The 23,646-nt window shown below is 39.5% G+C and overlaps 1 pseudogene across 1 annotated transcript; it reads left to right on the top strand.

Annotated features, from left to right (window-relative positions):
- Positions 1–290: 290 nt before the first annotated feature.
- LOC308529217 (developmental pluripotency-associated protein 4-like) lies at positions 291–22,494 on the top strand (annotated as a pseudogene). Its single transcript has 3 exons — positions 291–313; positions 21,754–22,065; positions 22,165–22,494. The product of its transcript is annotated as a developmental pluripotency-associated protein 4-like (transcript).
- Positions 22,495–23,646: the final 1,152 nt, after the last annotated feature.

Below are 23,646 nucleotides of genomic sequence, written 5' to 3' on the forward strand. Positions count from 1 at the left end.
GACCAGCACTGTTAGGTCCTTTCAGATATTTATGACATAATCACTGGCTCTAATATTGGTACAACATAATGATTCTTTTAAATTAAATGCTATTACATTCAAAAGAATAGAAGACTGTTACTTAAAACAAAACAAAAGGTGATTTCTCTTATCTTGCTTCTACCCTACCCCACCCTCAAATCCAAAGTGTTTGGATGCTATTTAGAGAGTTAGTCTTCTCTATGGTTGATATTGGAGGAGGTTCATATTTTGCAAACTACAAATAGAAATGCAAGAGTTGATTGGTAAAGATGACGGGGGCAGTATTTGAACAGTAACGTTTTGTATGCAATTAGTCCTTTCAACTTTACAAATTCCTTCATATATTTTATTTCATTTAATCATTATTAAAACCCTAAGAAGCCACTCTGATTATTATTTCATCTTACAGATGAGACTCAGTTGGGAAATGACTAGCGTAGATTTCAAACTATTGAGAGAGGGAGTCCGGCTTCAATGCCAAGACCTAACTTCACATGCAAACACCTTAATCTGAGTGATTAGCTGGTTCATTTGCAGGTGTGAAACTAGGATCTGAGCAGGAGCCCTCTGTTGGACACTTCTGTCCTCCTCACTCCCATATTTAATCACCAAGTCCTGCCTGCTGCTGCCTTCTCAGTATGTCTCAAAATTCATGTCTTCTCTGTCCCTTGCCACTCACCATCTCTCAAACTGTTATAACCTTCTAACCAGCCTTTCCCAGACTCTATGTGTCACGCAAATGGATCTTTCTCACAACTAACAAGCTGTCTAAAATGTAGATCTAATCACAAAATCCTTCAATGGCTGCCCATAATCTAAATAATCAAAATAAACAAACTGCTGACATTCACAGCCCTCCAGGGTCCCTGTGTATCTCACCAACTTCATCCCCATTTGTCCTTCTTAGCCCTCTCTGTGCTCATACACTGTCCCTCTGCCTGAGTGTCCTCCTTCCATTCACCTTTGCTTGACTCCTCTTTTGAAATTCAGCTCAGCTGTCATCTCCCCAAGATACCTTCCATGACTGCTCTCCAGCCTGCCTCGGGGACCTTCCAATGTGCTCCCACAATACCCTGTGATTATCATTTCACTTACCATCTACTTTTTTATTATATTTATTGGGGTGACATTGGTTAATAAGATTATATAGGTTTCAAATCTATGATACATCATCTGTATGTTGCATTGTGTGCCCACCACCCAAAGTCAAATCATCTTCTGTCACCATATATTTGACCCTCTTTACTACCCCAACCCCTTTCCTCTGATAAACATCCTACTGTTGTCTGTGTCAATAGAAAAGATGAAATATTGCCATTTTCGACAATATGGATAGATCTTGAGAATAACATACTAAGTGAAGTGAGTCAGACAGAAAAAGTTAAGAACCATATGAGTGAAATCATATTGATATGAAACTGAAAGCAACAAATAAAAAAATAACTTACCATCTACTTTTATAAAAATCTGTTTTGTTTTATTTTGTTTTGTTAGCAATATCCTATAGAAAGAGATCTCTAAGTTGTCTTTATTATTATTTTCTTTTTTTAAATAGACATTATTATTTTTAGAATATTAACAATTGCCCACAGAGAAAGAATCAAAAAGAGAAAAGAGTTTCCACTCTAAAAAAAAAAAAAAGTAGTGAAATTCTAATGGTAATTTTGAGAATTAAAAAAATATTCCAGATTTTACAATTATTTTTTATAAAGAATAAATATTTGCTTAGGGGAAGAACATTATGGGAGATTTTTAATAGACATTTTGAACCCTCTAGTAAAATATCTGAAAAGGCTGACATAGTTTTTTATTTCTTTTCTTTTTACTTACAATTAATTTTATTCTTTTTCAATTATTTTTATTGAAATATAATTGACATATACATCGTGTCAGTTCAAGGTATAAACGTGTTGATTGAAAACATTTATATACTGCAATATGATTACCACCATAGCATTAGCTAATACCTCTGTAACTTCACATAATTATAATTTCCTTTTTGTGGTGGGAACAATTAAGATCTAGTCTCTTAGGAACATGAACATCTGTTTTGTGCTTGTGTCATCTGCTAGCCTTTAAGCTCCTTGAGGGCAAGGACAGTATCTTATTCACCCAGGGATCTCCATCACTTTACACAATACCTAGTACAAACAACACATGCTTCTTGGATAAGTTGGATACATTAATTTTTTAAAAATGGTTGCTGGCTTCAGAATCCTGCACAAATAGAGAAAATGAGAAGATGACATTTAAGCAATGTGAATGGTGAATCAGCAGGTGGGGAGAACATGAATTTCCAAAAGATGCTTCCAGAAACAGTCTGGAAAGGAGTGTTGACAAAAAATCCTAAATGAAGACAGTGTACCGAAGTTGGCAGTCAGGGGGCACAGTTATTTCCAAAATACCACCATGCACTGCCAACAAAACCACCCAATGCCCCAGACTTAGGAGCCTCAGCAAGAGTACACAAGAGTACACATTGTCCTGGGACATGGCAGGCTTGTTTCCAGATCACAAGTTAGACACCAGGACCAGGATGATGTAGACTTGAGGTTTTTAAAGCAATAACTCATGCCTGGCCCGTGTGGCTCAGTGGTTGAGCGTTAGCCTAGGAAACAAAAGGTCATGGTTCCATTCCAATCAGGGCACATGCCCAGGTTGCAGGCTCGATTCATCCCCAGTAGAGGACATGTGATTTTCTATCTCTTAATCCTCCTTCCTTCCTTCCTTCTTTCCTTCCTTGCTACTTCTGGTTGTTGTCCAACTTGCCCTTTTCTTTGGTGGACTTCCAGATGTTTTCTTCCTCCTCTGCCTCCCCATGTCTCCTTGCTATTGTCCCTCACTATGTTGTTTGTGTAAAATCACCATTGACTTTAGAATGCCCTGGAACATTCTGCTGACTAGTATTGTACTCCTCTAATTGTGGAAAGTACACAGATCACCTAAGTCCATGCCTTAATGGGTCACATTCCCTGTTCGTCCCTGCTGTTTTGTCTGCCTGGAAGACCTTCACCTGGGCAAACCTTATCCAGCTTTTAAAGTTCATCTCACATGTCCAATGTTAAACTTCCCCCAACCCTAAAGACAGAGATAGAATGATCTGTTCTCTGCTCAGTGCTCCAAGGACAAACTTATTTAGACAACTAGAATAGCTTTTGTAGCACTATTTGATATTTATTTGTTTACATTACTATTTCCCCCATTAGACTCTGAACTCCTGAGGGCAAGTACCAAATGTTACCCATCTGTGTATCCCTTGAACTTATCAATGCCTAGAATATTGTAGACTCTCAAAAGATATTTGTTGCCGAAACCGGTTTGGCTCAGTGGATAGAGCGTCGGCCTGTGGACTGAAAGGTCCCAGGTTCGATTCCGGTCAAGGGCATGTACCTGGGTTGCGGGCACATCCCCAGTGGGAGATGTGCAGGAGGCAGCTGATCGATGTTTCTCTCTCATCGATGTTTCTAACTTTCTATCTCTCTCCCTTCCTCTCTGTGAAAAATCAATAAAATACATTTTTTTTAAAAAGATATTTGTTAAAATAGCCAACAGTCTATTGACTCATTAAAGTATCAAGTTCACACCAAAAGTTAACAACACCTGTTTCCATCAAAATTGGGTATCATACAAGGAGAAATGTGAAAACTGGACAACATGGGTATTAAACAGTTAATTATGTAACAAATATTTATTGGTTTTCTGCTACGGAGCCCACTGTACTTAGGGGCTAGAGATACAGAAAAAAAGAAAAGAAAAAAACAGACCAATTTGGTCCTATGATCTCAGTCTAACAGAGAGACTATTCTTAAACAAATACTTGTGCAATTAATCATTATGTAATTTTAATATGCATATAGAAAGACAAGTAGAGGGTGCTTGAGAGCAGGTAATAAAGAGACATGAATTAAACTGGAATAAATAGAAGAAGGCTTCTTCCCTGAATTAGTGACATTCAGGCTGAGAGCAGAGTGAAGAGCAGGCATTAGATAGGTGAAGGGAAGAGTATGGAGAAACAGAAGTAAACAGCATATTTAAGGTAAAGGTGCTTTAGAAGAACTATACAGGGGCCTTCCAGATGTACTCTTGCCTGGTAAACTCACCTATATGGACTGCATCATCACTGGGCTTCCGTGCCCTCTGGCTTCTGGTTGGGTTTGGCCAAGGAGAGGCACTGGCAGGAGAGCAGAGAGTAGGAGGAGCATGAAATCAAAGTATTATTCTCTCAATTTTCACCCTGACAGGTGGCTGTCATTGGTTTCAGTCCTCTACCTATAGCCATGACTTCCATTAGGCAATCCTCTCCATGGAGCTATTCTGTCGGCTCTTAATGACTCTTTCCACTTGTCCTTCAGACCTAGAGATGGTAACAGTTCCTGGCGTTATTACCCCCAGAGGACTGCACTATCCCTTGTTCATTTCTTCAAATCCTGCCCACACTCTTGTAAACAGCCTCTTCATTAACCACCCATCAAGTTACCCATTTTAATTTATGCTGTTTTCCTGCCAGAATGCCGACAGCTAGAAAGGACAAATAAGAGGCTAGCTCACACCAAGAATTTTTTAAACATGATAAGGGCTTTAGATTTTGCCCAAAGTGCCATAGAAGCCATTGAGGGGGCTTAAGCAGATGAGGCCGGTGATCATATTTGTATTTTAGAGAGTCACTCTAACAGCTGCTGTGCAGAGCATAGATGGGAAAAGGTGCAAGAGTAGAAGCAAGGAAGCCAGTTAGGAGGCAACTTTTGTCATGAAGATGGCAAATGATGGGCCATGATGGAATCATTGAGACTGGATACCAAGATTATGACAGAAAACTAGGAGGAACTAGGGAGCAACAAAAGTCCAGCAAGGTCTTTAAAGTAATGCACGTGACTGCATGACCTCACTGACCAGAGACTAGACCCCAGACTCCAAGACCACCCAGTTCTGGTTGCTGAGCTCCCTTCTTCCCCTCATGCACCACATATGGGCCAGCTAAAGTGACCTGTTTACCAATTGCAATGTACTTTACACCTGGTATACTCTGTCTAGAATGTTCGTGTTCTCATCCAAAGCTTACACATCCTCCAGGGCCCAGCTCAAAAGATAATAAGTAATCACATGTAATAATTTCTGAGGACATAACTCTTTTCCAGGCACTGTGTTACTAGCATGGGCTCATGCACTCCACCTACCTATAAGGTAAGAGTATCATCCACTCCATTTTACAGAAGAGAAAACCGAGGCTCAGAGAAATTAATTGTCCACGGTCACATCTTATTGGACTTGAACCCGGGCCTGGATGGCTCCAAAACTCCTGTGTTTGATCCCAGTTTGCAATTTATCCTTTGAGTGTCCATCTTGGGTGCCTTATTGTATGTGATTGGTAAGAAGCATGTTAACCGATATTTCACATTTTGTGAATTATCTCTGGAAATTCTAAAGAGGAACTCATCTCCTGAGCTATTCAGAATTCGCTTCCAGATGATCTCATGCCTCAGTCCATGGGTATGTGCTAAGTTAGTTTAAATTGCTACAATTGGAGATTCTGGTGGAACCTAAATGCTAAGTGAAAATTGAGTATGTTAGCTGACTTCTCCATAGTATCTGCTTGCATCAGCTGAATTAGATGAGACTCCCAAGAAATGAAGTCCAAGAGTATCAGTGATTGGAATCTGGGCACAGGCAGGCATAGACAGTGGATGTCATGGCGAATGGGATGGTGAGTATAAATGAATGGTGCTATGGTGCAGAATTTGGCATCAAAAAACTTAAAACCAGCCTGGCCAGAATGGCTGTGTTTGGGCATCAACCTATGAACCAGGAGGTTACGGTTCAATTCCCAGTCAGGCACATACCCAGGTTGTGGGGGCATCCCCAGTATGGGGTGTGCAGAAGGCAGCCAATCAATGATTCTCTCTCATCATTGATGTTTCTATCTCTCTCTCTCTCTCCCTTTCTCTCTGAAATCAATAAAAATATATTTACAAAAACAAACAAAAAAAGTCTTAAAACTAGATCTGGTCCAGGACAAGTCACTTAAACTCACAGCAAAATGAAATTAATAATAATTTCAAAAAGATTGTTTTGAGGGTGTCATCATTCATGTGAAAAAAAGTTTTGCAAACTACAAATTTCCATTATGAAGTATTATTGTTACCTTTATATATAAAAGGGTAAGTGACCATGCAACCATCTGACCAACTGTCTAACCGACCAACCGGCCGGTACATATGACAGCACGGGCAATTTAAAAATAAACGTTGGCTCACACATGCACGATACATATAAAGCTCTCACTGGCGCCAATCGCACACAATGCCAGAATATATCTGAAGACCAACTATTGACACAACGTACCTCTGAAGCTGAAAGAAAGCGTCATCATCGACAGAATATGTCTGAAGACCAACTATTGGCACAAAAGATTGCGATCTAACATAATCAAAGCTGAAGTAGTAACAGGATTGTAGAAGGAGAGGTTGTTCTGATTCCAAGAATTTATTTGTCCCCATCTGACATTGGCCTCCTATTTAAATTAATTTGAAGACAGTTTCCTGTGATGCCAGCATTTGCGATGACTATTAATAAATCACAGGGACAAACTCTAGACAGAGTAGGAATATTCCTACCTGAACCCGTTTTCAGACATGGTCAGTTATATGTTGCTTTCTCTTGAGTTTGAAGAGCATGTGACGTTAAAGTTAAAGTTGTAAATACTTCATCACAAGGTAAATTAGTCAAGCACTCTGAAAGTGTTTTTACTCTTACTGTGATGTACAGGGAGATATTAGAATAATTTAATCAATTTATCACTCATTGTTTTTATATCATGCTTTTGTTGTTTCTATATCATGTCTTTGTTGTTTTCATATCATGTTGTTGTTTATTTATTAATCAATTTATATATTATTTTCATATACATTTACTAATTTTCTTTCATCTCTGACACTTCTATTATAAAGGGCAAATAGCGATATTAAAATATTTTGTATTTTAATTTTATAATACTCTATTACATATACTATTTTGACATGTAATTTTTTGCAGTAATGTAATTACCACACAAATCTTTCTTCTAATTAATTTCCTTTCAATGTGCACAAATCTGTGCACTGGGCCACTAGTTAGATAAGTCCCTACAGTAAGCTTTGACATACCTCAAGCTTATCTTCAATTTCTCAATTTTTTGTGTTGAAGATTAAGAAAGTGTAGATACGAAGTGCCAGGATGTCAGAAGCCTATTAAATATTTAATAAATCTTGGTAAATGGTTTATTCTTTCATACACAGGAGACTGTCATATAAGTATATATGCAATCAGATATGGTATGCGTAAATAATCACATATACAAAAGGACATACATAAAAATGTAAAGAGGCTTTCCCTAGTTATCCCCCAGTCACTATTCTAGATACTGGAGATACAATGGGGAATTGAACAAAATACTACCCTCAATTTTTTGTTATTTACTTCCTTTTAACTCCTCTCTCATATACAAGAATCACTTTTTTATTATAAAAAAAAATCAAACTACAAAGACAATAAAAATAAAGAGGTTGCCAAACATGGGAGGAGGAAGGATAGGGATGAATAGTTGGAGCACAAGGGATTTTGAGGGCAGTGAATTACATCATCTTTTGCCAAAACTTACGGAAGGGTTGACAATGAGTGAACCCTAATGTACATGATCGATTTTAGATACTAATAATGTAGCTTCCTTGTTTCATCAATTGAAATAAATGTACCATATCAATGCAAGATGTTAACAATAGAGAAAACTGAGGAGGAGTATATGGGAACTTTGTATTTTCTGCACAATTTTTCTGTAAACCTGAACTGCTCTGAAAAACAGTCCTTTTTTTTTTTTTTTTTTTACTAAAAAAAAGGTGGGCGGGTGGGGAGAGAAAAAGAAAGATCCCTGAAAGCTCTGGTTTGCTTAGGTGAACACTTTCCAAAGACTAAATTGCAATTGCATTACTCTTCCTGGCAGGAAACAACTGTGGCCTTTTTCCCTTACTAGCAAGAAGTCATTAGCATTCATTTTTCTTTTTCCCCAAGTCTATTGAACAGTAACAATAAAATGCCTGGTTAGGTATAGAAAACTGCCTTGTTACCTACTTTATTATTATGTGTGCTTTTATATTTGTTGGTTATAAGCAATAACTGGTTGCTTGGCAACAAAGTGTGAGGCTGTCTTCCTGGTAGAGATGAGTTCTCTAAGCAAAGCACCCCATTGTCTTCAATGCTGAGTTTCCAAAGCCACCCCAGCATACAAGGTTATGGAATTGTTGGGGTGAGTGACATTCTCATCTGGTTCCGTTCTTTTCTTATTCATTCATTCAACAAACGTTTAAAGATGATTTACTATGTGCCAGTCACCATGCTAGTAGGCACTGGAGTTAGAGTGGAGAATAAGGTGGACAAGGCCCCATCCTCATTCTAGTGGGTCAGGAGGAAGATAAACAATTAAGTATAATTTTTCAGTTATGATAATCAGACAAAGATGCATGCCATGAAGAAAAGTAAAGTAGGATAAGGAGATATAAAGAGTTTTGAAGAGTTTCTCTTCGTTAGTTTTATGAGTGAAGGTCTCTCTGAGGAGGTGATGATTGAAGAGAGGCAAATGAAATGAGGCAGGGGAAGAGCATGCCATAGAGAGGAACTGCAAGTGCAAAGACCTTGGGACAGTAGCATGCTTGGCATTTCCAAGCTCAGCAAGGATGTCAGTGTGGCTAGCAATGAGTGCATTAGTGAGTTAACAGAAGAGGCTGGGAGAGGGACTCAAAGAGATGGAAAGCCATTGGGGAATTCTGAGCAAGAGTCTTTCAAAGGTGATACCATGTCTGCCACATGGGGAATGCCTGTAGGGGGTGGGCGGAGGGGTATGAAGGAGTCAGACATTACTGCAGTGTCTGGAAGAGAGACCATGGACTGAGTGAACCAGTCAAATAGACAACCAGGAATCCAGGATTTTTGGCATATTTGATGTCAAATAAAACCTATTATTTATCTCCCAAATTAGAGGAGACCAACCTAAGTTGGGAAACAAAAACTAATTGATTAGTTAAAAGCAAAGTTTAGTAGTGATTTCTGCAAAACTGAGCTTCAAGGAAACACTGACTTTCTAAGCACTATTCTCTCAGCGTATATTACCTAAATTTATTTCCACTTTACCTTCAGAGTCAATTTCTCACATTCACAAAACATGTATTTCACAAAAGAGCTTATATGCAGAATACATAAAGAACTATTGCATCTCAATAATAAAAAGACAAATAACCAACTTTTTAATTGGGCATAAAATTTTGAATGGACACTTCAGAAAGATATATGAATGGCCAATGAGCACATTAAAAGGTGTTCAACATTAAGCCCTAGCTGGTTTGGCTCAGTGGATAGAGTGTCAGCCTACTGACTGAAGGGTCCCAGGTTCAATTCCAGCCAAGGGCACATGCCCGGGTTATGGGCTTGATCCCTAGAAGAGGGCATGCAGGAGGTAGCCAATCAATAATTCTCTCTCATCATTGATGTCTCTCTCTCTCTCTCTCTCTCTCTCTCTCTCTCTCTCTCTCTCTCTTTCCCCTCCTCTCTGAAATCATAAATATATATATATATTTTTTTTTTAAAAGTGTTGAACATTAAGTCTGCAGGGAAATGCAAAGTAAAACCTACAATGAGATACTACAATATATGCTAAATGTTGGTGACAATATAGAGCAACTGGAACTCTCATATCATGTTGATAGGAGTGTTAAAGGGCACAATCACTTTGGAAAAAAGTCTGGCAATTTTTTTTTGAGCTCAATATAACCCCTACTTTATTACCCAGCAATTTTACTACTAAATATTTATCCGAGACAAATGAAAGCCTTTGTCCACAGAAAGAATATATATAGCAGCTTTATTCAAAACATCCTCAAACTGAAAACAGACAAGGTGCCCTTGACCAGAATCAAATCCAAGATCCTTCAATCTGCAGGCAGACACTTTATCCACTGAGCCAAACCAGCTACTCCCATTTTAAAGAGAGCAGGGCTGTTCTCTATTCAAAGATAAACATTGTTAACATTTTGATGTTGGTTATTCCAAGTTTTTTTTCTGTACATATTATAAAAAATTTTTCAACTTAAAGTAATAGGATAAACATATACATTTCCCACATGTCTTTTGTACTTACTAATATATGGTAAGCATCATTTCTTTTTATTAAGTATATTTTTAAAACATCATTTTCAATAACAGAACTATTTAAGGCTCTATTGCCAACCCCTACCCATTCCCAACTACATTGGATTTTATCTTTTCTTTTAAACCTTTGCTAATTTAGGGGATGAAAATATAACTCTTTTAAAATATTTTTATTATAGTGATATTTAACTTTTTCATTTTAATTGATCCTTTGTCTATTATTTTTTTCTTTTATCTTTTCTATTGAAGTACTTTTATTGGTTTATAAAAGATTTTTATTTATTAGATTTATTAAGTTTTTGTCATATGTTACAAATACACATACAAAAATATATTTGTTCCAGATTTTTTTTAATAAAATTTTTTTACTCACAAAAATTTGATATAAAGTTTTGGTTATCTATCTACTAAAGGCGCGATGCACGAAATCTGTGCAAGGGTCTCGGCCCTTGCAGCCCCTCACAGCCTCGGCCAGCCCTCGCAGCCCTGGCTTTGTCTGGAAGGTCGTCCAGGTGATGGTTCTGCTGTGAGGTCTAATTAGCATATTAGTTCCTTATTATATAGTATTGTTTGTTTCCTTACCATGCTGTCTTGAAAAAGACCTTGAGAGATTGTGAGGGAGAGAGAAAAATAATAAACAGATTCAAGTAGGAAAACTTGAAGAAGAGAAGGAAGAAAAAGTATTAAGGCAATTGTTCCATGATTGAGCAGACAGACCTGGTTTTAATTTCATCTCAGTATTAACTACTAATTGGGCAAGTGATTAAATCTCTTAGCACTAGTTTCCTCTTTTGTTTACTGAAGATAACAATCCTTTCCCTGAAGGGTTGTTGGGAGGACTAAATTAAAAAAAAAAAAAAAAGTAAAGCACCTCCCTTGAGAGAGGGGGGAGGTTCTATTAGGGGCAGAAGTAGAATATTGGAGACCAGCTATAATTATAAGAAATATTAATCATACTCTGTTAACCATTCTTGTTTTTTTTTCTGATGAAAGATAGCACATTCTAACCTGGCTGGGAGTTGCAGAACCTGGGAGCTCACCTGGAAATGCGCCCAATTTTCCATGTCCAGGAGCTGCCTATTATCATGGGAAGATTAACAACTTTGTTGCAGAAACCAGAGGTGCCAGCCCTTTGCAAACCCCAGCCCTTTGCATACCTGCAGGCCTTTGCAAACCCCTAGCCCGCATTGCTTGTAAACTGCCCATTTTGCATACCCATTTTTATCACTTTTGCCTACTTCCCCATGTAATCTTCTGCCTTCTACCCAATATAAGCAGTTGGCTTATGGTGGGGGGCAGAGCAGAATTTTGTGGATGACCTGTTGCTCTCCCATACTGACAGCATTATTGGAATAAACACCCGTATATGATTCAAACCTGTCTCTGGTGAATTGGCTTAAGTAGTGACAGGCAGCCCAGACCCATTAATTGTCCAGTTTCAGGTCCTCAACAAGTTGTAACAATTACTAAAAGGAAAAATGTCCTAAACCAGTGCTTCTCAAATGTTAATGTATCTGTGAATCATGGGACATCTTATTGAATGATTCAGTACAGCTGCGGCAGAGTCTGAGTTTCTGCATTTCGGACAAGCTCCCAGATGCTGCTGATGTGAGTTTGAAGGTTCTAGCATCTTCGGACAATGGGAATCTTTGACAGGGAATACTTAAGAACCAAGTTAACAACTGATGTTTATTTTCAAAATAATTGTGACTCTTAGAACTACACAGAACTTGCAAGATGGAAGAGATGGCTCTTCCTTGGAGGATGAAACTTGAATCCAAAATTAACTAGGTCAATGTTTCATCAGATGAAATGTAATTACAGTCACTATTGCTACGCAGAGGAGCCAAACCTCAGATGGATAGATAATTATGCATAAAGAATAACATAAAATATCTACTGACCAAGACCTCTCATGACCTCCTTCCCAAAGACCCATCCAAAACTTCCCTCAAAAGGCAAACACCCTTTATGAAAAACTTGAGGCCTTGAGCAGTTTTCAGCTTGTGTCTTTCTCCACCAATCAAAAGCATCCCTTGGAATATTTGCTCCCACCCCTAGAGCTTCAGAGAGTTCATGGATGGGGGTGGGAGCTCCCCCAAGCCTCTGTATTTCTAACAGAAATGATTTGGGAAACCCTGCCTTACTGGGTTCATCTCCTTTCTTTTCAGTTTAGAAGTTATAGCAGAGAGGAGTTAGCTCAACCTAGTGGACAGAGGTTCTATTGTAAAAAAACAAACAAACAAACAAAAAAACTAGGTGACCTTTAGTAGCTGTGTAACCTTAAGCGAGTTACTCATCCTCCTTGAGTCTGAGTTTTTTCCTCATCTGTAAAACAAGAATAATAAAAGCATTCACATAAAGTCCTTAGGGAGCCTAGATAAGGTGATGGATTTGACAGCCACTTGCAAACTGAATACAAATGCGATGTCTATAAATGCATCTATTATGTCAAATCTTCACTGAACAAAGCCATTGACATGTCCCTGGGGGTTTCATAGTGTGAGATTGTATCCATTCAGCAAGGGGGAGTTGGTAAACTGAAGATCAAGTTGACATAAAACCTGGCTGTTATCCCAAGGTTGCCTTCTCTTATTTGAGCAACCTGGGGAAAGAGAGGCACGCTTCCAATCTGCTATCTCACCAATACTCGTGATGATGATAGCTCCCCGCTCCCCCCTCAGAGCCACCCAGATGCTTTGTCAATGATAAAAGCTGAAGGTGTCTTGTGAACTACAAAATCCATACACATTGGTTGTGCCTGTCACTGCAAGAGCTGAAAAGGGCAAGGCACCCGTTTTCAGTAATATCTCACCCTAATCCCACCTAATCCCTGCCCCAAAGAACAAGAAGACTTTCCATCACAGTTCCAAAAACACAAGAGTATTCAGAGTTTCTGGCATGAAGGTCAGTGCCCTAGGGTGGAGCGGAGCTGCTCAAGAAGCAAAGAACCACCTCCCTTGGATGACACTTCAGGTATTTATTGTACAAAAACCTTGCTCTCTGAATCTTATGTTAGTGATCCCTCTCAGTACTATATAGAATCTCCTTTCTGAATAGACAGATTGGGAACAGTCTATAATTTTAAATTTTTTATCATCACCCAAGGATATGTTATTTAATTGATTTTAAAAATGAGGGGGGAGAAAGAAAGAAACATTGATGTGAGAGAGAAACGTGGGGAGAAATATCAATAGGCTGTCTCCTGTGATATGCCCCAAGAACCTACGTATGTGCCCTGCCCTAGAATCAACCCCACAACCTTTTGGTGTATGGGACGCTGCTCCAACTAACTGAGCCACCGGCCAGGGCTTAAATTTTAAAAACTAAGCAGGTGAAATTGTTGGCCCATTGTCCACATGCCTGGCATCTTTGCATGTTTCCAAGAGTTGGGTGATGGATGGTGCCACATGTTCCACTGCTGCAGGCTGAACCTGTCATTATGCATCGGATTTCAGGAGTGGAACACTAGAATCTGAGCCTTGGGAGAGCTGAGTTCAGATATCTGTAGAGTTGGGCATGGGTCTATTAAGGGATTAGGAGTGGGAAAGGCTCACAATCATTAAAAGTGGGGAAATGAGAACAGCTGTCTGGGAAAATAACCCCACTCAGAGATGGGAATCAAGGTGGGGAGCAGACAGGAAGACCAGGCAACCAGCAGAGCTAGCAAGTGGAGCTGCTACCCACCATGAATGCTTCCTAGAAATTCTAGGAAACCAAGGAGTGGGGGCTCAGCAGTGAGATTTGGAAGAAGTAAGCTAAGGAGACTCATACCCCAAAGAACAGCCTACAGCCCCTGATATTTTTCAGAGTTTTTTCAAAGTTCTCTTTTTCTTAGCAATTTTACTCACTTAGAAACCAGCAAGAAATGTGATGTCACATTTCTTTACAACTTAAAGGTAACAATTTCTACATACTTTTCCTTTCATGGGGTATTACCTTAAACAGAATGAACCTTAAAAAAAAAAAAACTATTGGGTATATCTTAGGGGTATGAAGATTTGTCAAGAAGACTGTCACTTTAAACTAGTGGTTCTTTAACCTCAGAATCATCTGGAAGGCTTGTTGAAACATCTAGTTCCAGACTGCACACATCCCCAGTCTTTGATTCACTGGGCCTGGAGTGAGGCCTGAGAATTTGCATTTCTAACAAGCCCCCAGGTGATACTGATGCAGCTGGTCCACAGACCAACCTTGAGATCACTTCCCTAGATAATTAGGGATCTTTGACAGGAGGAGAAATAAAAACACAGAGACTCTCAGGTAGCAAATACATATCCTCATCACTCGCATTCTAACCTTTTCAGAAATGTCACTCCTCCCAAGCAAATCACTTGGCTTACTAGTCAATGTCTTGCTGTGTGGAAATGGTCAAAGAAAGGCTCAGGGTAATCTGAAAAAGGAATTGAGGAGTGGCTCACTGGACTAGAACTATAGCATGAGGTGGAGGTCATGCAGATGCTCTTGAGATGGTGATATCAAGTTCTATCCCCCATGGGGACAGATCTGTCAATGGTAAAGAAGTCAGAACCACTTCCCTTGGATGACACTGAAGGTGTGGTACAAAAATCTTGCTCTCTAGCCCGGTCAGTGTGGCTCAGTGGTTGAACGTCGACCTATGAACCAGGGGGTCATGGTTCAATTCCTGGTCAGGGCATATGCCCAGGGCACAGGTTTAATCTCCAGTATGGGGTGTGCAAGAGGCAGCTGATCAATGATTCTCTTTCATCATTGATGTTTTGATCTCTCTTTTGCTCTCTGACATCCATTTAGCTGTAACAATTGGAAAAACAACAAAAGAGTGGAGGCCACATAATAGAGTAGGAGCCCAATTCCTGGGGATTTTGTGGAGCAGAGCCTATGTCCTGACTTTAGAGAGAGAAATTAACTTCTTCCATGCCTGAGCCAATGTTGTTTTTCCAATTGTTACAGCTAAATTGAACTCGGTGTAACTAATTCGCATGTGCATTCATTCATCCCAGGCTTGTAAACATGTCACAGGTGGAGATCTTAGGGAAAGAGGAACTAACAGATACAGTGTGCATTTTTAGCACAAAATAAAACAAATAATAGCTAATAATTAATGAGTGCTTACTTTAAGGGCTCTTACCTCCTTACGCTCACAACAACCCCCATGTGTAAATAAAGAACTTAAAAGAGGTTAAGTGACTTGTCCAAGATCATACTGCTAGAAAACTGCGAAGATAGGATTTGAAGCCAGGTCTGGATTGACTCCATAAACTACATTCTTTGCTAGAAGTATCCCCATGGGTGGAGACTGAGCCACACAGCAGGCAAGAGTGGGGCACAAGTCCAGTTTTACAAAGTAAGCAGAAACTCTAAATTCAAACTCAAATTCAGACTCTTATTCCAGCAAGATTCAATCATTTCATAAAAATGAGAGGGTTGGCTGTGTTCTGATGACTCTGTGAGGTATCCTAAGGGAGAGAGGCTGAACCACATAAAGCTAGATTCCCTAAAATTCAACTCGCTTTTGAGGCTTTTTGCACCTGTCCAGGTGGTCTATTATTTCCGTCTTTTTTTTTTTTCACTCTAAGGACTTAAAAATTAATTTACCTAGAATAAAACATCTGGCTTATTGCATTTACATCATTTTAAGTATGATGGAGTTGAGATTGCTTTTGGATGACAGAAAGTGAAAGGAGACTTATAAAAGAGCAATCGTGAGCTAGAAAGTTAGTAGAATTTTTTTAATATATTTTTATTGATTTTTTTACAGAGAGGAAGGGAGAGGAATAGAGAGTTAGAAACATTGATGAGGAGAGAAAATGGCGGAGGTTTAGACAGACGTGTCGGTGCCTTGTCCCGGAGCAGATAAGGGCGGGCAGCTGAAACGGGTAGCATACAGCCCGAATAAGCAGAGGAGATTCAGCTGAGACAGTCTGCAGCCAGGAAAGACAGAGAAATCCTAGATAAAGGGAACGGTTAGAGGCTGAGGCTGAAACCTCTCCAGGTGCGCCGGCACAGCCGCGGAGACCGTGCCATCTTGGGTGACTGTCGCCGGCATCCAGAGACCAGCTACTAACCCGGCAACAACAGCTCTCAAGCAGCGCGACTACGTGAACTCAGAGGAACTCGGCTTCTCCCCACAGAAAGCAGATCCAAGCAACAGCGGCCTCCTGATCTCCACACGCTCTGTCTGAGGAACAGCTGCTGTGGGTGAAGCCTCCCTCCACCAGCCAGAAGAGCCACAACAGCTGTGAACAGCACCCATCAGAAGACCCGCTAACAACAGAGGAGCAGCTGCTACCACAACCGCCCAAGGAGCAACCACAGCCCGAGGAGCCACTGCCACCTAGGGAGCAGCCACTGAACGACTCAATATCTATATACGTCAGTGAGATCAAACATGGGTAGACAAAGAAATCCCCAAAGGAAAGAAAAGGAGGACTCACCAGAAAAGCAGCTAAGTGATACAGAGGCATACAACATGACAGAAAAAGAATTCAGAATAAGGGTCCTAGAGTGCATACACCGGATGGAGGAAAAAATCGACAACTTATCCAAGAAGCAAGAAGAAACAGATGAAAAAATCGACAACTTAACTAAGACCCAAGAAGAAATGAAGTGCGATATAGCTGCAATAAAGAACACCATTGAAAGTATCAACAGTAGACTAGGAGAAGCGGAAGACCGAATTAGTGAATTAGAAGACAGGGAAGCAAAACACACCCAAACTGTACTTCAGTTGGAGAAAAAAATTAAAAGACAGGAGGAGAGCCTAAGGGAGCTTTGGGACAACATGAAACGAAACAACATACGAATAATAGGGGTGCCAGAACAACAGAAAGAGGAACAAGGATTAGAAAACCTATTGGAAGAAATAATATCAGAAAACTTCCCTGAGGTGGGGAAGAAAAAAGTCACACAAGCCCAGAGAGTCCCAAGCAAGGTGAACCCGAAAAGACCCACACCAAGACACATCATAATTACCATGGCAAATGTTCAGGACAAAGAGAGAATCTTACAGGCTGCAAGAGAGAGACGGAAAGTTACATACAAGGGATCTCCCATTAGATTATCAAATGATTTCTCAACAGAAACACATCAGGCCAGAAAAGAATGGACGGAAATTTACAAAGTGATGCAAAGCAAAGGACTGAATCCAAGAATACTCTATCCAGCAAGGCTATCATTCAAACTTGAAGGGGAAATAAGAAGCTTCACAGACAAAAAAAGGCTAAGGGAGTTTATCACCACCAAGCCAGCAATGCAAGAAATGCTAAAGGGACTGGTGTAAAAAGAAGAAATAAAAATCCCAGAAAGAAAACAGCCACACACACACAAAAAAGAAATGGCTACAAACAAGTACCTTTCAATAATAACTTTAAATGTAAACGGGCTAAATGCTCCAACCAAAAGATATCGAGTGGCTGAATGGATAAAAAATCATGACCCATACATTTGCTGTCTACAAGAGACCCACCTCATTAGAAAGGACTCACACAGACTGAAAGTGAAGGGATGGAAAACTATCTTTCAGGCTAATGGAAAAGAAAAGAAAGCTGGGGTAGCAATACTTATATCAGACAAAATAGACCTCAAAGTGAAGGCCATAACAAGAGATACGGAAGGCCACTTCATAATACTAAAAGGATCAATACAACAAGAAGATATAACCCTGATAAACATATATGCACCCAATGCAGGAGCACCCAAATACATAAAAAATCTTCTGGAAGATATCAAAGGAGAGATCGACAACAATACAATCATAGTAGGGGACTTTAATACACCACTGTCATCACTGGATAAGTCCTCTAGACAAACAATCAGCAAAGATACAGCAATACTAAATGACTCACTAGATCAGATGGACTTAATAGACATCTTCAGAACACTTCACCCCAGTGCCACGGAATATACATTCTACTCAAGTGCTCATGACACATATTCAAAAATAGACCATATATTGGGTCACAAGCAAAGTATCCCCAAATTCAAGAAGATTGAAATCATAAAAAGCGTCTTCGCAGACCACGATGGCATAATATTAGAAATAAACTGCAATAAAAACAACCCAAAATACTCAAACACCTGGAAGCTGAATAGCATGCTATTAAATATTGATTGGGTTACCAATGAAATCAAAGAAGAAATTCAAAACATCCTGGAAACTAATGACAATGAAAACACAACAATCCAAAACCTATGGGACACAATGAAAGCAGTCCTGAGAGGGAAGTTTATAGCTCTACAGGCCTATCTCAAAAAACAAGAAAAAATGGTAGTAAATCAGCTAACTCTACAACTCAAAGAATTAGAAAGAGAGCAACAAGAAAACCCCAGAGTGAGCAGAAGGAAGGAGATAATAAAGATTAGAGCAGAAATAAATAACATAGAGACCAAAAAAATAATACAGAAAATCAATGAAACCAAGAGCTGGTTCTTCGAAAGGATAAACAAGATTGACAAACCTCTAGCCAGACTCACCAAGAAGCAAAGAGAGAGGACCCAAATAAACAAAATCAGAAATGAAAGAGGTGAAATAACAACAGACCCCACAGAAATACAAATGATTGTTAAAAAATACTATGGACAGCTCTACTCCAACAAACTAGACAACCTGGAGGAAATGGACAAATTCCTAGAAAAATACAACATTCCAAAACTCAATCAGGAAGAATCTAAAAATCTCAACAGGCCAATAACTATGGAAGAAATTGAAGCAGTCATCAAAAAGCTTCCAGCAAACAAAAGCCCAGGACCAGACGGCTTCACAGGGGAGTTTTACCAAACATTCAAGGAAGAACTAAAACCTATCCTCCTCAGACTACTACAAAAAATTCAAGAGGAAGGAACACTTCCAAGCTCATTCTATGAAGCCAGCATCACCCTAATACCAAAACCAGGTAAAGACAACACAATGAAAGAGAATTACAGGCCAATATCCCTCATGAACATAGATGCCAAAATCCTCAACAAAATCTTAGCAAATCGGATCCAGCAGTACATCAGAAAGATCATACACCATGACCAAGTAGGATTTATCCCAGGGATGCAAGGATGGTACAATATCCGCAAATCAATAAACGTGATACATCACATAAACAAATTGAAAGAAAAAAACCACATGGTCATATCAATTGATGCAGAAAAAGCATTTGACAAAATTCAACACCCATTTTTGATAAAAACTCTCAGCAAGGTGGGAGTAGGAGGATCATACCTCAACATAATAAAAGCCATATATGACAGGCCCACAGCCAACATCATTCTCAATGGACAAAAACTTACACCATTTCCCCTAAGAACAGGAACAAGACAGGGATGCCCCCTCTCACCACTCCTGTTCAACATAGTACTGGAAGTGTTAGCCATTGCAATTCGGCAAGAAGAAGAAATAAAAGGCATCCAAATTGGAAAAGAGGAAGTAAAACTGTCCTTATTTGCAGACGACATGATATTATACATACAAAACCCTAGAGACTCCATCAAAAAGCTACTAGACTTAATACATGAATTTGGCAATGTAGCAGGATACAAAATTAACCCCAAGAAATCTGAGGCATTTCTATACACCAATAGTGAACTTTCAGAAAGAGAGATTATAAAAACAATCCCGTTTACCATCGCACCAAAAAAACTAAGCTACCTAGGAATAATCTTAACTAAAGAGGTAAAAGACCTCTACTCAGAAAACTACAGGACGTTGAAAAAACAGATAGAGGAAGACATAAACAGATGGAAGAACATACCGTGTTCATGGATTGGTAGAATCAACATCATTAAAATGTCCATACTACCCAAAGCAATCTATAAATTCAATGCACTTCCCATTAAAATACCAACGGCATACTTCAGAGATCTAGAACGAACTCTCCAAAAATTCATCTGGAATAAAAAAAGACCCCGAATAGCTGCAGCAATCCTGAAAAAGAACAAAGTAGGTGGGATCTCAATACCAGATATCAAGTTGTATTACAAAGCCACTGTTCTCAAAACTGCCTGGTACTGGCACAAGAATAGGCATATAGATCAATGGAATAGAATAGAGAGCCCAGAAATCGGCCCGAACCAATATGCTCAATTAATATTTGACAAAGGAGGCAAGAACATACAATGGAGCCAAGATAGTCTCTTCAATAAATGGTGTTGGGAAAATTGGACAGATATATGCAAGAAAATGAAACTAGACCACCAACTTACACCATACACAAAAATAAACTCAAAATGGATAAAGGACTTAAATGTACGACAGGAAACCATAAAAATTCTAGAAGAATCCAAAGGCAACAAAATCTCAGACATATGCCGAAGCAATTTCTTCACTGATACAGCTCCTAGGGCACTTGAAACTAAAGAGAAAATGAACAAATGGGACTACATCAAAATAAAAAGCTTCTGCACAGCAAAAGAAACCATCAACAAAACAACGAGAAAACCCACTGTGTGGGAAAACATATTTGCCAATGTCATATCTGATAAGGGCCTAATCTCCAAAATCTATAGGGAACTCATACAACTTAACAAAAGGAAGATAAACAATCCAATCAAAAAATGGGCAAAGGACCTAAATAGACACCTTTCAAAAGAGGACATTCAGAAAGCCAAGAGACATATGAAAACATGCTCAAAGTCACTAATCATCCGAGAGATGCAAATCAAAACAACAATGAGGTACCATCTCACACCTGTCAGACTGGCTATCATCAACAAATCAGCAAACGACAAGTGCTGGAGAGGATGTGGAGAAAAAGGAACACTTGTGCACTGCTGGTGGGAATGCAGACTGGTGCAGCCACTATGGAAGACAGTATGGAGTTTCCTTAAAAAACTGAAAATGGAACTCCCATTTGACCCTGTGATCCCACTTCTAGGAATATATCCCAAGAAACCAGAAACACCAATCAGAAAAGATATATGCACCCCTATGTTCATAGCAGCACAATTCACCATAGCTAAGATTTGGAAACAGCCTAAGTGCCCATCAGTAGATGAATGGATTAGAAAACTGTGGTACATCTACACGATGGAATACTATGCTGCTCTAAAAAGGAAGGAACTCTTACCATTTGCAACGTCATGGATGGAACTGGAGAGCATTATGCTAAGTGAAATAAGCCAGTCAATGAAGGAAAAATACCACATGATCTCACTCATTCATGGATAATAGAGACCATTATAAACTTTTGAACAATAATAGATTCAGAGGCAGAGCTGCCTCAAACAGATTGTCAAACTGCAGTGGGAAGGCCGGGGAGGGTTGGGGGGCAGGAGGTAGGGGGGTAAGAGATCAACTAAAGGACTTGTATGCATGCGTATAAGCATAACCAATGGACATAAGACACTGGGGGATAGGGGAGGCTGGGGGACTGTCTAGGGCGGGGGGATAAAATGGACACATATGTAATACCCTTTGTAATACTTTAAGCAATAAAAAAATTAAAAAAAAAAAAAAGAAAAAAAAAAAAAAAAAAGAAACATTGATGAGAGAGAAATGATGTGCCTGCAACCAAGATACATGTCCTTGACCGGAATCGAACCTGGAACCCTTCAGTCCACAGGCCGACTTTCTATCCACTGAGCCAAACCAGTTAGGGCAGAATTTTATTTTTACCAATCTCAACTCTTTTCAGATTATGAAGAAGGCAAGGAGTGCAACTGCACAGAGAAGTCAGGGGAAGAGTATGTGACTCTCAAGTTCAAACCCACGTCCGTGGAAACTGGAGAGGAACAGCATACTTTGAGTGAGCCAATCACGTCAGTTTTATGAAGAACCTCAGCGAAGGGGATCAAACAAAAAGAACTGTAAAGGATAACAAAGCTTCCTGTCCACTACAGCCTAAAACCTCGGAAGAAGATACCTATTCCTCTGTCGCCCTGTAAACTGTCACCGGTCAACCTGCTTCACTGAGACATCATACAGAGCTGGTGCCATCGGTGAAACCTCAGCACTGGAGGCCAGAAATAGCTGCACTTGCCCAATTCAAAAGAATGTTCCTGTCATAGGCAAGGAGACCAAGATCCAGGCATGATCATAAAGAAAATCAAAGGTAGAAATGTCTCTGAAGAAAAAGATGTGGCTCCTGCCCCTGAGAAGAAGGTGCCTGCCCTTGAAGAGCCTACCACCGTCCTCGAGGGAGTGAATACTGTTGTCATAACAACTGCTGCCTGGAGCCTGTGTCGGCCTCCGGGACCAGAGGTGCAGACAGAGCCAGGAAGATCAGAGCAGTGGAATCGCCACAAGAGACTTCGTATGTCGGGTAGTGTGTGGTCCATGGGAGAAGTCTCCCTGTGGACATAATGGTTGGGTTCACCTGCCGTTTTATGCTGAACTAACCTGGGTTTCTGAAAAATGAAGGCAACTGAGTGCCAAACCATAGAAGCCAAACTAAAGAGAAAATTGTTATTCCCTTCTTGCACCCTGCCTGCAATTGTCCAATATTCTGTGCCCCAAATGAATTTAGAGGAAGAATATGTTAATGAAAAGCCTCCAATGAGATTAGAATACAAAAAAAAAATCACCGATATGATTGTAAGTAAGCAATGGTGAGAAGGTTACTACAATCAGCGCACTGATAGCCAACCCCCAGTCCCTTCCACACCCTCCACGCTTTCTGCGACGGGTCTCGTAGACTGGTGGGTTGTAGGTGGTACTCACAGACCCCAAAGGTGCCTGCTTTGGTTTGGGATAGATGGGTTGGGATATGGAAGCTTTTATGTTTTAAAAATGAAAAAACATCTCACTAATCACCAGTAATTCCGCTTAATACCATGAAAAGGTCATTCATTCTACCAATGTCGACCCTTTTGAAATAGTAATGACCTCAATACCTTCTAAGTGGGAACATCTTCAGCTGAAGACTAAATAACTGAGTAACGAAACAGCAATCATTTGCTCCTGTGCTGGATATTCCTCCTTGGACGACAGACTACTTGGTTGCTACTGGCTTCTAATTGTAAGTGTAATAATGACTTCAAGGTGTTGAGTATTTTAAGCCAAAGAGAAAGTTGTTATTCTCTCTCTCTCTCCCTCCTTCACTCCCCCAAAACATATGATTCTTAAAATAAAAAACAGCATTTTCCAAGTGGGTGTTTTTTTCTAATAACCTCAGACTCCTATGGTTTGGCTCTGGGCTAAAACACAGGGTGCTTTGCCAGGAGCGTTTTCACTTGTAACTGTTTTGTATATTTCTGTTGCTTAAAAATGTTTCAGGCTGCTTCCAAATCATAAATACATAACATGTTGAATTTAAAATATGTATGTAAAATTGCCAACTATGATATTTAGGGGGATACATTTATCATAATCAAGTTACTGTCAGTTAATGTTCTGACTCAAAGTAGGATTAAGCCAAAAAGCATGATTTTTTCTTTTGCATGATTCTTTTTTACCTATGTTGTCTACTTCCTAAATTTATAGCCCTGGTTGTCTTGAAAAAGACTTGATGTTTTTCTTTTGTCTTATGTTTTCATAGTAATTTCTAACAT

The sequence above is a fragment of the Myotis nattereri genome (genome assembly GCF_964212035.1).
Source record: "Myotis nattereri genome assembly, chromosome: 13".
Lineage (NCBI taxonomy): Eukaryota > Metazoa > Chordata > Mammalia > Chiroptera > Vespertilionidae > Myotis > Myotis nattereri.